The sequence below is a fragment of the Phyllobates terribilis genome, unplaced genomic scaffold (genome assembly GCF_046119375.1).
Source record: "Phyllobates terribilis strain yellow unplaced genomic scaffold, ASM4611937v1 Scaffold_393__1_contigs__length_1774422, whole genome shotgun sequence".
Classification (NCBI taxonomy): domain Eukaryota; kingdom Metazoa; phylum Chordata; class Amphibia; order Anura; family Dendrobatidae; genus Phyllobates; species Phyllobates terribilis.
Genome location: NW_027363153.1, coordinates 1,261,625 through 1,276,950, shown reverse-complemented (window position 1 = coordinate 1,276,950; position 15,326 = coordinate 1,261,625). Strand labels below are relative to the sequence as shown.

Sequence of the window (15,326 nt, the reverse complement as noted above, 5' to 3'; positions counted from 1 at the left end):
TGTTGCTTATGGCGGTCTCTGTGAGCTTCTCAGCGACATTCAGCCAGCCAGGTATCCTGCCTGCAGTAGATGGAATGTGGCAATGGAACGCTGGCTGCGCGTGTCATAATAGGCTCTGAGCCTTTATATACCTGTGCACAGCAGCAGCCACCTTCAGTCTGCTGCTGGACAGCCAGCAGCAGCAGCAGCAGGAGAGGTATGTAATCAGGAGCCCTCCTGCTAAGGGTAGACAGCTGCTCGTTCCACCCCACCCCCCGCCTTAATTGGTTCTCCTCCCTTCCAACGGTGTTGAGGCGGGTGGGAACAGCAGGGGGTGAAGGTGCTGTGTTTAAAGAGGTGGAGTTATGCAGATCTAAAACGCGTGGATTGCAGCAGCAGCAAGCCGAAAAGTGCAGGCATGTAAGGGATCTAGAGGTTGACAACATGTCTTCTTAACGGGAGTCCAGGAGCTCATCTCCACAAATGGACTTTTCAGGATCCCTGGGTGGCTCCGTAGTTTGAAACCAATTCTGGTTATCGCTTCTCGGCCTTTTGGCTAAGATCAAGTGTAGTATCTGTTCTTATCAGTTTAATATCTGATACGTCCCCTATCTGGGGACCATATATTAAATGGATTTTTAGAACAGGGAGATGGAAAAAGAGCTTGCTCTGTCCACTCCACGCATTGACCTGGTATTGCAGTATCTCCAGGACCGGTGCACCCCTTCTTTAATGCAGTTTCTAAAATCAGAAAGAATTGAATTCAATGTTTTTTGTTCATTTTGCTTGTTTGTCGGATTTTGGGATGGACTCTTTGGCTTTGCTTTTCTTCTCCTCATTGGATTTTTCATGTTCAAAGTTGCAGAAGCCAGATTACAAGCTCATTTTGGTTCAACTTCAGCAACTGTGCATTGCATTGCCATGTAATGTGATGCAATGCTATCTTTCTAGCTCTCCCTTTTTACTTCCTTTTGGATAAACAGACATATTAGGCAAGCATTTTGGAGCTTTCACCTAAATAACTACAGGTGGTGAGATAAGCTGCACAATATAATTGACCTTTCAGTATATTGTTGCACACACACCATCTATTTAGCAAATGCCCTTGTTATCAACAGCAGCCTTTTAAACTCACCTGAGCTAACAGGTATGTGCGCTGGTTACTCTGCTGCGCTTAAAATTTCTTTTTTGGTTTGCTACAATGCCTTTTCTGAAACGTTGTCTCCTTCTGCTGGAACACTGACTTCTTTCATTTAATGCCTGCAGACTATAAAAGAGAACCCAACCCAAAAAGTTTGGTTGATTAGTCTGTGGCATTCTGTTAAACTGTTGCTTATGGCGGTCTCTGTGAGCTTCTCAGCGACATTCAGCCAGCCAGGTATCCTGCCTGCAGTAGATGGAATGTGGCAATGGAACGCTGGCTGCGCGTGTCATAATAGGCTCTGAGCCTTTATATACCTGTGCACAGCAGCAGCCACCTTCAGTCTGCTGCTGGACAGCCAGCAGCAGCAGCAGCAGGAGAGGTATGTAATCAGGAGCCCTCCTGCTAAGGGTAGACAGCTGCTCGTTCCACCCCACCCCCCGCCTTAATTGGTTCTCCTCCCTTCCAACGGTGTTGAGGCGGGTGGGAACAGCAGGGGGTGAAGGTGCTGTGTTTAAAGAGGTGGAGTTATGCAGATCTAAAACGCGTGGATTGCAGCAGCAGCAAGCCGAAAAGTGCAGGCATGTAAGGGATCTAGAGGTTGACAACATGTCTTCTTAACGGGAGTCCAGGAGCTCATCTCCACAAATGGACTTTTCAGGATCCTTGGGTGGCTCCGTAGTTTGAAACCAATTCTGGTTATCGCTTCTCGGCCTTTTGGCTAAGATCAAGTGTAGTATCTGTTCTTATCAGTTTAATATCTGATACGTCCCCTATCTGGGGACCATATATTAAATGGATTTTTAGAACAGGGAGATGGAAAAAGAGCTTGCTCTGTCCACTCCACGCATTGACCTGGTATTGCAGTATCTCCAGGACCGGTGCACCCCTTCTTTAATGCAGTTTCTAAAATCAGAAAGAATTGAATTCAATGTTTTTTGTTCATTTTGCTTGTTTGTCGGATTTTGGGATGGACTCTTTGGCTTTGGTTTTCTTCTCCTCATTGGATTTTTCATGTTCAAAGTTGCAGAAGCCAGATTACAAGCTCATTTTGGTTCAACTTCAGCAACTGTGCATTGCATTGCCATGTATTGTGATGCAATGCTATCTTTCTAGCTCTCCCTTTTTACTTCCTTTTGGATAAACAGACATATTAGGCAAGCATTTTGGAGCTTTCACCTAAATAACTACAGGTGGTGAGATAAGCTGCACAATATAATTGACCTTTCAGTATATTGTTGCACACACACCATCTATTTAGCAAATGCCCTTGTTATCAACAGCAGCCTTTTAAACTCACCTGAGCTAACAGGTATGTGCGCTGGTTACTCTGCTGCGCTTAAAATTTCTTTTTTGGTTTGCTACAATGCCTTTTCTGAAACGTTGTCTCCTTCTGCTGGAACACTGACTTCTTTCATTTAATGCCTGCAGACTATAAAAGAGAACCCAACCCAAAAAGTTTGGTTGATTAGTCTGTGGCATTCTGTTAAACTGTTGCTTATGGCGGTCTCTGTGAGCTTCTCAGCGACATTCAGCCAGCCAGGTATCCTGCCTGCAGTAGATGGAATGTGGCAATGGAACGCTGGCTGCGCGTGTCATAATAGGCTCTGAGCCTTTATATACCTGTGCACAGCAGCAGCCACCTTCAGTCTGCTGCTGGACAGCCAGCAGCAGCAGCAGCAGGAGAGGTATGTAATCAGGAGCCCTCCTGCTAAGGGTAGACAGCTGCTCGTTCCACCCCACCCCCCGCCTTAATTGGTTCTCCTCCCTTCCAACGGTGTTGAGGCGGGTGGGAACAGCAGGGGGTGAAGGTGCTGTGTTTAAAGAGGTGGAGTTATGCAGATCTAAAACGCGTGGATTGCAGCAGCAGCAAGCCGAAAAGTGCAGGCATGTAAGGGATCTAGAGGTTGACAACATGTCTTCTTAACGGGAGTCCAGGAGCTCATCTCCACAAATGGACTTTTCAGGATCCTTGGGTGGCTCCGTAGTTTGAAACCAATTCTGGTTATCGCTTCTCGGCCTTTTGGCTAAGATCAAGTGTAGTATCTGTTCTTATCAGTTTAATATCTGATACGTCCCCTATCTGGGGACCATATATTAAATGGATTTTTAGAACAGGGAGATGGAAAAAGAGCTTGCTCTGTCCACTCCACGCATTGACCTGGTATTGCAGTATCTCCAGGACCGGTGCACCCCTTCTTTAATGCAGTTTCTAAAATCAGAAAGAATTGAATTCAATGTTTTTTGTTCATTTTGCTTGTTTGTCGGATTTTGGGATGGACTCTTTGGCTTTGCTTTTCTTCTCCTCATTGGATTTTTCATGTTCAAAGTTGCAGAAGCCAGATTACAAGCTCATTTTGGTTCAACTTCAGCAACTGTGCATTGCATTGCCATGTAATGTGATGCAATGCTATCTTTCTAGCTCTCCCTTTTTACTTCCTTTTGGATAAACAGACATATTAGGCAAGCATTTTGGAGCTTTCACCTAAATAACTACAGGTGGTGAGATAAGCTGCACAATATAATTGACCTTTCAGTATATTGTTGCACACACACCATCTATTTAGCAAATGCCCTTGTTATCAACAGCAGCCTTTTAAACTCACCTGAGCTAACAGGTATGTGCGCTGGTTACTCTGCTGCGCTTAAAATTTCTTTTTTGGTTTGCTACAATGCCTTTTCTGAAACGTTGTCTCCTTCTGCTGGAACACTGACTTCTTTCATTTAATGCCTGCAGACTATAAAAGAGAACCCAACCCAAAAAGTTTGGTTGATTAGTCTGTGGCATTCTGTTAAACTGTTGCTTATGGCGGTCTCTGTGAGCTTCTCAGCGACATTCAGCCAGCCAGGTATCCTGCCTGCAGTAGATGGAATGTGGCAATGGAACGCTGGCTGCGCGTGTCATAATAGGCTCTGAGCCTTTATATACCTGTGCACAGCAGCAGCCACCTTCAGTCTGCTGCTGGACAGCCAGCAGCAGCAGCAGCAGGAGAGGTATGTAATCAGGAGCCCTCCTGCTAAGGGTAGACAGCTGCTCGTTCCACCCCACCCCCCGCCTTAATTGGTTCTCCTCCCTTCCAACGGTGTTGAGGCGGGTGGGAACAGCAGGGGGTGAAGGTGCTGTGTTTAAAGAGGTGGAGTTATGCAGATCTAAAACGCGTGGATTGCAGCAGCAGCAAGCCGAAAAGTGCAGGCATGTAAGGGATCTAGAGGTTGACAACATGTCTTCTTAACGGGAGTCCAGGAGCTCATCTCCACAAATGGACTTTTCAGGATCCTTGGGTGGCTCCGTAGTTTGAAACCAATTCTGGTTATCGCTTCTCGGCCTTTTGGCTAAGATCAAGTGTAGTATCTGTTCTTATCAGTTTAATATCTGATACGTCCCCTATCTGGGGACCATATATTAAATGGATTTTTAGAAAAGGGAGATGGAAAAAGAGCTTGCTCTGTCCACTCCACCCATTGACCTGGTATTGCAGTATCTCCAGGACCGGTGCACCCCTTCTTTAATGCAGTTTCTAAAATCAGAAAGAATTGAATTCAATGTTTTTTGTTCATTTTGCTTGTTTGTCGGATTTTGGGATGGACTCTTTGGCTTTGCTTTTCTTCTCCTCATTGGATTTTTCATGTTCAAAGTTGCAGAAGCCAGATTACAAGCTCATTTTGGTTCAACTTCAGCAACTGTGCATTGCATTGCCATGTAATGTGATGCAATGCTATCTTTCTAGCTCTCCCTTTTTACTTCCTTTTGGATAAACAGACATATTAGGCAAGCATTTTGGAGCTTTCACCTAAATAACTACAGGTGGTGAGATAAGCTGCACAATATAATTGACCTTTCAGTATATTGTTGCACACACACCATCTATTTAGCAAATGCCCTTGTTATCAACAGCAGCCTTTTAAACTCACCTGAGCTAACAGGTATGTGCGCTGGTTACTCTGCTGCGCTTAAAATTTCTTTTTTGGTTTGCTACAATGCCTTTTCTGAAACGTTGTCTCCTTCTGCTGGAACACTGACTTCTTTCATTTAATGCCTGCAGACTATAAAAGAGAACCCAACCCAAAAAGTTTGGTTGATTAGTCTGTGGCATTCTGTTAAACTGTTGCTTATGGCGGTCTCTGTGAGCTTCTCAGCGACATTCAGCCAGCCAGGTATCCTGCCTGCAGTAGATGGAATGTGGCAATGGAACGCTGGCTGCGCGTGTCATAATAGGCTCTGAGCCTTTATATACCTGTGCACAGCAGCAGCCACCTTCAGTCTGCTGCTGGACAGCCAGCAGCAGCAGCAGCAGGAGAGGTATGTAATCAGGAGCCCTCCTGCTAAGGGTAGACAGCTGCTCGTTCCACCCCACCCCCCGCCTTAATTGGTTCTCCTCCCTTCCAACGGTGTTGAGGCGGGTGGGAACAGCAGGGGGTGAAGGTGCTGTGTTTAAAGAGGTGGAGTTATGCAGATCTAAAACGCGTGGATTGCAGCAGCAGCAAGCCGAAAAGTGCAGGCATGTAAGGGATCTAGAGGTTGACAACATGTCTTCTTAACGGGAGTCCAGGAGCTCATCTCCACAAATGGACTTTTCAGGATCCTTGGGTGGCTCCGTAGTTTGAAACCAATTCTGGTTATCGCTTCTCGGCCTTTTGGCTAAGATCAAGTGTAGTATCTGTTCTTATCAGTTTAATATCTGATACGTCCCCTATCTGGGGACCATATATTAAATGGATTTTTAGAACAGGGAGATGGAAAAAGAGCTTGCTCTGTCCACTCCACGCATTGACCTGGTATTGCAGTATCTCCAGGACCGGTGCACCCCTTCTTTAATGCAGTTTCTAAAATCAGAAAGAATTGAATTCAATGTTTTTTGTTCATTTTGCTTGTTTGTCGGATTTTGGGATGGACTCTTTGGCTTTGCTTTTCTTCTCCTCATTGGATTTTTCATGTTCAAAGTTCCAGAAGCCAGATTACAAGCTCATTTTGGTTCAACTTCAGCAACTGTGCATTGCATTGCCATGTAATGTGATGCAATGCTATCTTTCTAGCTCTCCCTTTTTACTTCCTTTTGGATAAACAGACATATTAGGCAAGCATTTTGGAGCTTTCACCTAAATAACTACAGGTGGTGAGATAAGCTGCACAATATAATTGACCTTTCAGTATATTGTTGCACACACACCATCTATTTAGCAAATGCCCTTGTTATCAACAGCAGCCTTTTAAACTCACCTGAGCTAACAGGTATGTGCGCTGGTTACTCTGCTGCGCTTAAAATTTCTTTTTTGGTTTGCTACAATGCCTTTTCTGAAACGTTGTCTCCTTCTGCTGGAACACTGACTTCTTTCATTTAATGCCTGCAGACTATAAAAGAGAACCCAACCCAAAAAGTTTGGTTGATTAGTCTGTGGCATTCTGTTAAACTGTTGCTTATGGCGGTCTCTGTGAGCTTCTCAGCGACATTCAGCCAGCCAGGTATCCTGCCTGCAGTAGATGGAATGTGGCAATGGAACGCTGGCTGCGCGTGTCATAATAGGCTCTGAGCCTTTATATACCTGTGCACAGCAGCAGCCACCTTCAGTCTGCTGCTGGACAGCCAGCAGCAGCAGCAGCAGGAGAGGTATGTAATCAGGAGCCCTCCTGCTAAGGGTAGACAGCTGCTCGTTCCACCCCACCCCCCGCCTTAATTGGTTCTCCTCCCTTCCAACGGTGTTGAGGCGGGTGGGAACAGCAGGGGGTGAAGGTGCTGTGTTTAAAGAGGTGGAGTTATGCAGATCTAAAACGCGTGGATTGCAGCAGCAGCAAGCCGAAAAGTGCAGGCATGTAAGGGATCTAGAGGTTGACAACATGTCTTCTTAACGGGAGTCCAGGAGCTCATCTCCACAAATGGACTTTTCAGGATCCTTGGGTGGCTCCGTAGTTTGAAACCAATTCTGGTTATCGCTTCTCGGCCTTTTGGCTAAGATCAAGTGTAGTATCTGTTCTTATCAGTTTAATATCTGATACGTCCCCTATCTGGGGACCATATATTAAATGGATTTTTAGAACAGGGAGATGGAAAAAGAGCTTGCTCTGTCCACTCCACGCATTGACCTGGTATTGCAGTATCTCCAGGACCGGTGCACCCCTTCTTTAATGCAGTTTCTAAAATCAGAAAGAATTGAATTCAATGTTTTTTGTTCATTTTGCTTGTTTGTCGGATTTTGGGATGGACTCTTTGGCTTTGCTTTTCTTCTCCTCATTGGATTTTTCATGTTCAAAGTTGCAGAAGCCAGATTACAAGCTCATTTTGGTTCAACTTCAGCAACTGTGCATTGCATTGCCATGTAATGTGATGCAATGCTATCTTTCTAGCTCTCCCTTTTTACTTCCTTTTGGATAAACAGACATATTAGGCAAGCATTTTGGAGCTTTCACCTAAATAACTACAGGTGGTGAGATAAGCTGCACAATATAATTGACCTTTCAGTATATTGTTGCACACACACCATCTATTTAGCAAATGCCCTTGTTATCAACAGCAGCCTTTTAAACTCACCTGAGCTAACAGGTATGTGCGCTGGTTACTCTGCTGCGCTTAAAATTTCTTTTTTGGTTTGCTACAATGCCTTTTCTGAAACGTTGTCTCCTTCTGCTGGAACACTGACTTCTTTCATTTAATGCCTGCAGACTATAAAAGAGAACCCAACCCAAAAAGTTTGGTTGATTAGTCTGTGGCATTCTGTTAAACTGTTGCTTATGGCGGTCTCTGTGAGCTTCTCAGCGACATTCAGCCAGCCAGGTATCCTGCCTGCAGTAGATGGAATGTGGCAATGGAACGCTGGCTGCGCGTGTCATAATAGGCTCTGAGCCTTTATATACCTGTGCACAGCAGCAGCCACCTTCAGTCTGCTGCTGGACAGCCAGCAGCAGCAGCAGCAGGAGAGGTATGTAATCAGGAGCCCTCCTGCTAAGGGTAGACAGCTGCTCGTTCCACCCCACCCCCCGCCTTAATTGGTTCTCCTCCCTTCCAACGGTGTTGAGGCGGGTGGGAACAGCAGGGGGTGAAGGTGCTGTGTTTAAAGAGGTGGAGTTATGCAGATCTAAAACGCGTGGATTGCAGCAGCAGCAAGCCGAAAAGTGCAGGCATGTAAGGGATCTAGAGGTTGACAACATGTCTTCTTAACGGGAGTCCAGGAGCTCATCTCCACAAATGGACTTTTCAGGATCCTTGGGTGGCTCCGTAGTTTGAAACCAATTCTGGTTATCGCTTCTCGGCCTTTTGGCTAAGATCAAGTGTAGTATCTGTTCTTATCAGTTTAATATCTGATACGTCCCCTATCTGGGGACCATATATTAAATGGATTTTTAGAAAAGGGAGATGGAAAAAGAGCTTGCTCTGTCCACTCCACCCATTGACCTGGTATTGCAGTATCTCCAGGACCGGTGCACCCCTTCTTTAATGCAGTTTCTAAAATCAGAAAGAATTGAATTCAATGTTTTTTGTTCATTTTGCTTGTTTGTCGGATTTTGGGATGGACTCTTTGGCTTTGCTTTTCTTCTCCTCATTGGATTTTTCATGTTCAAAGTTGCAGAAGCCAGATTACAAGCTCATTTTGGTTCAACTTCAGCAACTGTGCATTGCATTGCCATGTAATGTGATGCAATGCTATCTTTCTAGCTCTCCCTTTTTACTTCCTTTTGGATAAACAGACATATTAGGCAAGCATTTTGGAGCTTTCACCTAAATAACTACAGGTGGTGAGATAAGCTGCACAATATAATTGACCTTTCAGTATATTGTTGCACACACACCATCTATTTAGCAAATGCCCTTGTTATCAACAGCAGCCTTTTAAACTCACCTGAGCTAACAGGTATGTGCGCTGGTTACTCTGCTGCGCTTAAAATTTCTTTTTTGGTTTGCTACAATGCCTTTTCTGAAACGTTGTCTCCTTCTGCTGGAACACTGACTTCTTTCATTTAATGCCTGCAGACTATAAAAGAGAACCGAACCCAAAAAGTTTGGTTGATTAGTGTGTGGCATTCTGTTAAACTGTTGCTTATGGCGGTCTCTGTGAGCTTCTCAGCGACATTCAGCCAGCCAGGTATCCTGCCTGCAGTAGATGGAATGTGGCAATGGAACGCTGGCTGCGCGTGTCATAATAGGCTCTGAGCCTTTATATACCTGTGCACAGCAGCAGCCACCTTCAGTCTGCTGCTGGACAGCCAGCAGCAGCAGCAGCAGGAGAGGTATGTAATCAGGAGCCCTCCTGCTAAGGGTAGACAGCTGCTCGTTCCACCCCACCCCCCGCCTTAATTGGTTCTCCTCCCTTCCAACGGTGTTGAGGCGGGTGGGAACAGCAGGGGGTGAAGGTGCTGTGTTTAAAGAGGTGGAGTTATGCAGATCTAAAACGCGTGGATTGCAGCAGCAGCAAGCCGAAAAGTGCAGGCATGTAAGGGATCTAGAGGTTGACAACATGTCTTCTTAACGGGAGTCCAGGAGCTCATCTCCACAAATGGACTTTTCAGGATCCTTGGGTGGCTCCGTAGTTTGAAACCAATTCTGGTTATCGCTTCTCGGCCTTTTGGCTAAGATCAAGTGTAGTATCTGTTCTTATCAGTTTAATATCTGATACGTCCCCTATCTGGGGACCATATATTAAATGGATTTTTAGAACAGGGAGATGGAAAAAGAGCTTGCTCTGTCCACTCCACGCATTGACCTGGTATTGCAGTATCTCCAGGACCGGTGCACCCCTTCTTTAATGCAGTTTCTAAAATCAGAAAGAATTGAATTCAATGTTTTTTGTTCATTTTGCTTGTTTGTCGGATTTTGGGATGGACTCTTTGGCTTTGCTTTTCTTCTCCTCATTGGATTTTTCATGTTCAAAGTTGCAGAAGCCAGATTACAAGCTCATTTTGGTTCAACTTCCGCAACTGTGCATTGCATTGCCATGTAATGTGATGCAATGCTATCTTTCTAGCTCTCCCTTTTTACTTCCTTTTGGATAAACAGACATATTAGGCAAGCATTTTGGAGCTTTCACCTAAATAACTACAGGTGGTGAGATAAGCTGCACAATATAATTGACCTTTCAGTATATTGTTGCACACACACCATCTATTTAGCAAATGCCCTTGTTATCAACAGCAGCCTTTTAAACTCACCTGAGCTAACAGGTATGTGCGCTGGTTACTCTGCTGCGCTTAAAATTTCTTTTTTGGTTTGCTACAATGCCTTTTCTGAAACGTTGTCTCCTTCTGCTGGAACACTGACTTCTTTCATTTAATGCCTGCAGACTATAAAAGAGAACCCAACCCAAAAAGTTTGGTTGATTAGTCTGTGGCATTCTGTTAAACTGTTGCTTTTGGCGGTCTCTGTGAGCTTCTCAGCGACATTCAGCCAGCCAGGTATCCTGCCTGCAGTAGATGGAATGTGGCAATGGAACGCTGGCTGCGCGTGTCATAATAGGCTCTGAGCCTTTATATACCTGTGCACAGCAGCAGCCACCTTCAGTCTGCTGCTGGACAGCCAGCAGCAGCAGCAGCAGGAGAGGTATGTAATCAGGAGCCCTCCTGCTAAGGGTAGACAGCTGCTCGTTCCACCCCACCCCCCGCCTTAATTGGTTCTCCTCCCTTCCAACGGCGTTGAGGCGGGTGGGAACAGCAGGGGGTGAAGGTGCTGTGTTTAAAGAGGTGGAGTTATGCAGATCTAAAACGCGTGGATTGCAGCAGCAGCAAGCCGAAAAGTGCAGGCATGTAAGGGATCTAGAGGTTGACAACATGTCTTCTTAACGGGAGTCCAGGAGCTCATCTCCACAAATGGACTTTTCAGGATCCTTGGGTGGCTCCGTAGTTTGAAACCAATTCTGGTTATCGCTTCTCGGCCTTTTGGCTAAGATCAAGTGTAGTATCTGTTCTTATCAGTTTAATATCTGATACGTCCCCTATCTGGGGACCATATATTAAATGGATTTTTAGAACAGGGAGATGGAAAAAGAGCTTGCTCTGTCCACTCCACGCATTGACCTGGTATTGCAGTATCTCCAGGACCGGTGCACCCCTTCTTTAATGCAGTTTCTAAAATCAGAAAGAATTGAATTCAATGTTTTTTGTTCATTTTGCTTGTTTGTCGGATTTTGGGATGGACTCTTTGGCTTTGCTTTTCTTCTCCTCATTGGATTTTTCATGTTCAAAGTTGCAGAAGCCAGATTACAAGCTCATTTTGGTTCAACTTCAGCAACTGTGCATTGCATTGCCATGTAATGTGATGCAATGCTATCTTTCTAGCTCTCCCTTTTTACTTCCTTTTGGATAAACAGACATATTAGGCAAGCATTTTGGAGCTTTCACCTAAATAACTACAGGTGGTGAGATAAGCTGCACAATATAATTGACCTTTCAGTATATTGTTGCACACACACCATCTATTTAGCAAATGCCCTTGTTATCAACAGCAGCCTTTTAAACTCACCTGAGCTAACAGGTAAGTGCGCTGGTTACTCTGCTGCGCTTAAAATTTCTTTTTTGGTTTGCTACAATGCCTTTTCTGAAACGTTGTCTCCTTCTGCTGGAACACTGACTTCTTTCATTTAATGCCTGCAGACTATAAAAGAGAACCCAACCCAAAAAGTTTGGTTGATTAGTCTGTGGCATTCTGTTAAACTGTTGCTTATGGCGGTCTCTGTGAGCTTCTCAGCGACATTCAGCCAGCCAGGTATCCTGCCTGCAGTAGATGGAATGTGGCAATGGAACGCTGGCTGCGCGTGTCATAATAGGCTCTGAGCCTTTATATACCTGTGCACAGCAGCAGCCACCTTCAGTCTGCTGCTGGACAGCCAGCAGCAGCAGCAGCAGGAGAGGTATGTAATCAGGAGCCCTCCTGCTAAGGGTAGACAGCTGCTCGTTCCACCCCACCCCCCGCCTTAATTGGTTCTCCTCCCTTCCAACGGTGTTGAGGCGGGTGGGAACAGCAGGGGGTGAAGGTGCTGTGTTTAAAGAGGTGGAGTTATGCAGATCTAAAACGCGTGGATTGCAGCAGCAGCAAGCCGAAAAGTGCAGGCATGTAAGGGATCTAGAGGTTGACAACATGTCTTCTTAACGGGAGTCCAGGAGCTCATCTCCACAAATGGACTTTTCAGGATCCTTGGGTGGCTCCGTAGTTTGAAACCAATTCTGGTTATCGCTTCTCGGCCTTTTGGCTAAGATCAAGTGTAGTATCTGTTCTTATCAGTTTAATATCTGATACGTCCCCTATCTGGGGACCATATATTAAATGGATTTTTAGAACAGAGAGATGGAAAAAGAGCTTGCTCTGTCCACTCCACGCATTGACCTGGTATTGCAGTATCTCCAGGACCGGTGCACCCCTTCTTTAATGCAGTTTCTAAAATCAGAAAGAATTGAATTAAATGTTTTTTGTTCATTTTGCTTGTTTGTCGGATTTTGGGATGGACTCTTTGGCTTTGCTTTTCTTCTCCTCATTGGATTTTTCATGTTCAAAGTTGCAGAAGCCAGATTACAAGCTCATTTTGGTTCAACTTCAGCAACTGTGCATTGCATTGCCATGTAATGTGATGCAATGCTATCTTTCTAGCTCTCCCTTTTTACTTCCTTTTGGATAAACAGACATATTAGGCAAGCATTTTGGAGCTTTCACCTAAATAACTACAGGTGGTGAGATAAGCTGCACAATATAATTGACCTTTCAGTATATTGTTGCACACACACCATCTATTTAGCAAATGCCCTTGTTATCAACAGCAGCCTTTTAAACTCACCTGAGCTAACAGGTATGTGCGCTGGTTACTCTGCTGCGCTTAAAATTTCTTTTTTGGTTTGCTACAATGCCTTTTCTGAAACGTTGTCTCCTTCTGCTGGAACACTGACTTCTTTCATTTAATGCCTGCAGACTATAAAAGAGAACCCAACCCAAAAAGTTTGGTTGATTAGTCTGTGGCATTCTGTTAAACTGTTGCTTTTGGCGGTCTCTGTGAGCTTCTCAGCGACATTCAGCCAGCCAGGTATCCTGCCTGCAGTAGATGGAATGTGGTAATGGAACGCTGGCTGCGCGTGTCATAATAGGCTCTGAGCCTTTATATACCTGTGCACAGCAGCAGCCACCTTCAGTCTGCTGCTGGACAGCCAGCAGCAGCAGCAGCAGGAGAGGTATGTAATCAGGAGCCCTCCTGCTAAGGGTAGACAGCTGCTCGTTCCACCCCACCCCCCGCCATAATTGGTTCTCCTCCCTTCCAACGGTGTTGAGGCGGGTGGGAACAGCAGGGGGTGAAGGTGCTGTGTTTAAAGAGGTGGAGTTATGCAGATCTAAAACGCGTGGATTGCAGCAGCAGCAAGCCGAAAAGTGCAGGCATGTAAGGGATCTAGAGGTTGACAACATGTCTTCTTAACGGGAGTCCAGGAGCTCATCTCCGCAAATGGACTTTTCAGGATCCTTGGGTGGCTCCGTAGTTTGAAACCAATTCTGGTTATCGCTTCTCGGCCTTTTGGCTAAGATCAAGTGTAGTATCTGTTCTTATCAGTTTAATATCTGATACGTCCCCTATCTGGGGACCATATATTAAATGGATTTTTAGAACAGGGAGATGGAAAAAGAGCTTGCTCTGTCCACTCCACGCATTGACCTGGTATTGCAGTATCTCCAGGACCGGTGCACCCCTTCTTTAATGCAGTTTCTAAAATCAGAAAGAATTGAATTCAATGTTTTTTGTTCATTTTGCTTGTTTGTCGGATTTTGGGATGGACTCTTTGGCTTTGCTTTTCTTCTCCTCATTGGATTTTTCATGTTCAAAGTTGCAGAAGCCAGATTACAAGCTCATTTTGGTTCAACTTCAGCAACTGTGCATTGCATTGCCATGTAATGTGATGCAATGCTATCTTTCTAGCTCTCCCTTTTTACTTCCTTTTGGATAAACAGACATATTAGGCAAGCATTTTGGAGCTTTCACCTAAATAACTACAGGTGGTGAGATAAGCTGCACAATATAATTGACCTTTCAGTATATTGTTGCACACACACCATCTATTTAGCAAATGCCCTTGTTATCAACAGCAGCCTTTTAAACTCACCTGAGCTAACAGGTATGTGCGCTGGTTACTCTGCTGCGCTTAAAATTTCTTTTTTGGTTTGCTACAATGCCTTTTCTGAAACGTTGTCTCCTTCTGCTGGAACACTGACTTCTTTCATTTAATGCCTGCAGACTATAAAAGAGAACCCAACCCAAAAAGTTTGGTTGATTAGTCTGTGGCATTCTGTTAAACTGTTGCTTATGGCGGTCTCTGTGAGCTTCTCAGCGACATTCAGCCAGCCAGGTATCCTGCCTGCAGTAGATGGAATGTGGCAATGGAACGCTGGCTGCGCGTGTCATAATAGGCTCTGAGCCTTTATATACCTGTGCACAGCAGCAGCCACCTTCAGTCTGCTGCTGGACAGCCAGCAGCAGCAGCAGCAGGAGAGGTATGTAATCAGGAGCCCTCCTGCTAAGGGTAGACAGCTGCTCGTTCCACCCCACCCCCCGCCTTAATTGGTTCTCCTCCCTTCCAACGGCGTTGAGGCGGGTGGGAACAGCAGGGGGTGAAGGTGCTGTGTTTAAAGAGGTGGAGTTATGCAGATCTAAAACGCGTGGATTGCAGCAGCAGCAAGCCGAAAAGTGCAGGCATGTAAGGGATCTAGAGGTTGACAACATGTCTTCTTAACGGGAGTCCAGGAGCTCATCTCCACAAATGGACTTTTCAGGATCCTTGGGTGGCTCCGTAGTTTGAAACCAATTCTGGTTATCGCTTCTCGGCCTTTTGGCTAAGATCAAGTGTAGTATCTGTTCTTATCAGTTTAATATCTGATACGTCCCCTATCTGGGGACCATATATTAAATGGATTTTTAGAACAGGGAGATGGAAAAAGAGCTTGCTCTGTCCACTCCACGCATTGACCTGGTATTGCAGTATCTCCAGGACCGGTGCACCCCTTCTTTAATGCAGTTTCTAAAATCAGAAAGAATTGAATTCAATGTTTTTTGTTCATTTTGCTTGTTTGTCGGATTTTGGGATGGACTCTTTGGCTTTGCTTTTCTTCTCCTCATTGGATTTTTCATGTTCAAAGTTGCAGAAGCCAGATTACAAGCTCATTTTGGTTCAACTTCAGCAACTGTGCATTGCATTGCCATGTAATGTGATGCAATGCTATCTTTCTAGCTCTCCCTTTTTACTTCTGTGACACCCCAG

At 45.1% G+C, this 15,326-nt stretch overlaps 12 non-coding genes across 12 annotated transcripts; all 12 read left to right on the top strand.

Annotated features, from left to right (window-relative positions):
- Positions 1-515: 515 nt before the first annotated feature.
- On the top strand, positions 516-706 carry LOC141224842 (U2 spliceosomal RNA). The gene has a single exon (XR_012292172.1). It is a non-coding gene; the product is annotated as a U2 spliceosomal RNA (small nuclear RNA).
- Positions 707-1,821: 1,115 nt separating this feature from the next.
- Positions 1,822-2,012, top strand: LOC141224841 (U2 spliceosomal RNA). The gene has a single exon (XR_012292171.1). It is a non-coding gene; the product is annotated as a U2 spliceosomal RNA (small nuclear RNA).
- A 1,115-nt stretch (positions 2,013-3,127) lies between these two features.
- Positions 3,128-3,318, top strand: LOC141224840 (U2 spliceosomal RNA). The gene has a single exon (XR_012292170.1). It is a non-coding gene; the product is annotated as a U2 spliceosomal RNA (small nuclear RNA).
- A 1,115-nt stretch (positions 3,319-4,433) lies between these two features.
- Positions 4,434-4,624, top strand: LOC141225081 (U2 spliceosomal RNA). The gene has a single exon (XR_012292405.1). It is a non-coding gene; the product is annotated as a U2 spliceosomal RNA (small nuclear RNA).
- A 1,115-nt stretch (positions 4,625-5,739) lies between these two features.
- LOC141224839 (U2 spliceosomal RNA) lies at positions 5,740-5,930 on the top strand. Its single transcript, XR_012292169.1, has one exon. It is a non-coding gene; the product is annotated as a U2 spliceosomal RNA (small nuclear RNA).
- A 1,115-nt stretch (positions 5,931-7,045) lies between these two features.
- On the top strand, positions 7,046-7,236 carry LOC141224838 (U2 spliceosomal RNA). Its single transcript, XR_012292168.1, has one exon. It is a non-coding gene; the product is annotated as a U2 spliceosomal RNA (small nuclear RNA).
- Positions 7,237-8,351: 1,115 nt separating this feature from the next.
- LOC141225080 (U2 spliceosomal RNA) lies at positions 8,352-8,542 on the top strand. Its single transcript, XR_012292404.1, has one exon. It is a non-coding gene; the product is annotated as a U2 spliceosomal RNA (small nuclear RNA).
- A 1,115-nt stretch (positions 8,543-9,657) lies between these two features.
- LOC141224837 (U2 spliceosomal RNA) lies at positions 9,658-9,848 on the top strand. The gene has a single exon (XR_012292167.1). It is a non-coding gene; the product is annotated as a U2 spliceosomal RNA (small nuclear RNA).
- A 1,115-nt stretch (positions 9,849-10,963) lies between these two features.
- On the top strand, positions 10,964-11,154 carry LOC141224836 (U2 spliceosomal RNA). The gene has a single exon (XR_012292166.1). It is a non-coding gene; the product is annotated as a U2 spliceosomal RNA (small nuclear RNA).
- A 1,115-nt stretch (positions 11,155-12,269) lies between these two features.
- LOC141224363 (U2 spliceosomal RNA) lies at positions 12,270-12,460 on the top strand. The gene has a single exon (XR_012291791.1). It is a non-coding gene; the product is annotated as a U2 spliceosomal RNA (small nuclear RNA).
- Positions 12,461-13,575: 1,115 nt separating this feature from the next.
- On the top strand, positions 13,576-13,766 carry LOC141224834 (U2 spliceosomal RNA). Its single transcript, XR_012292165.1, has one exon. It is a non-coding gene; the product is annotated as a U2 spliceosomal RNA (small nuclear RNA).
- A 1,115-nt stretch (positions 13,767-14,881) lies between these two features.
- LOC141224832 (U2 spliceosomal RNA) lies at positions 14,882-15,072 on the top strand. Its single transcript, XR_012292163.1, has one exon. It is a non-coding gene; the product is annotated as a U2 spliceosomal RNA (small nuclear RNA).
- The last annotated feature ends 254 nt before the right edge of the window (positions 15,073-15,326 follow it).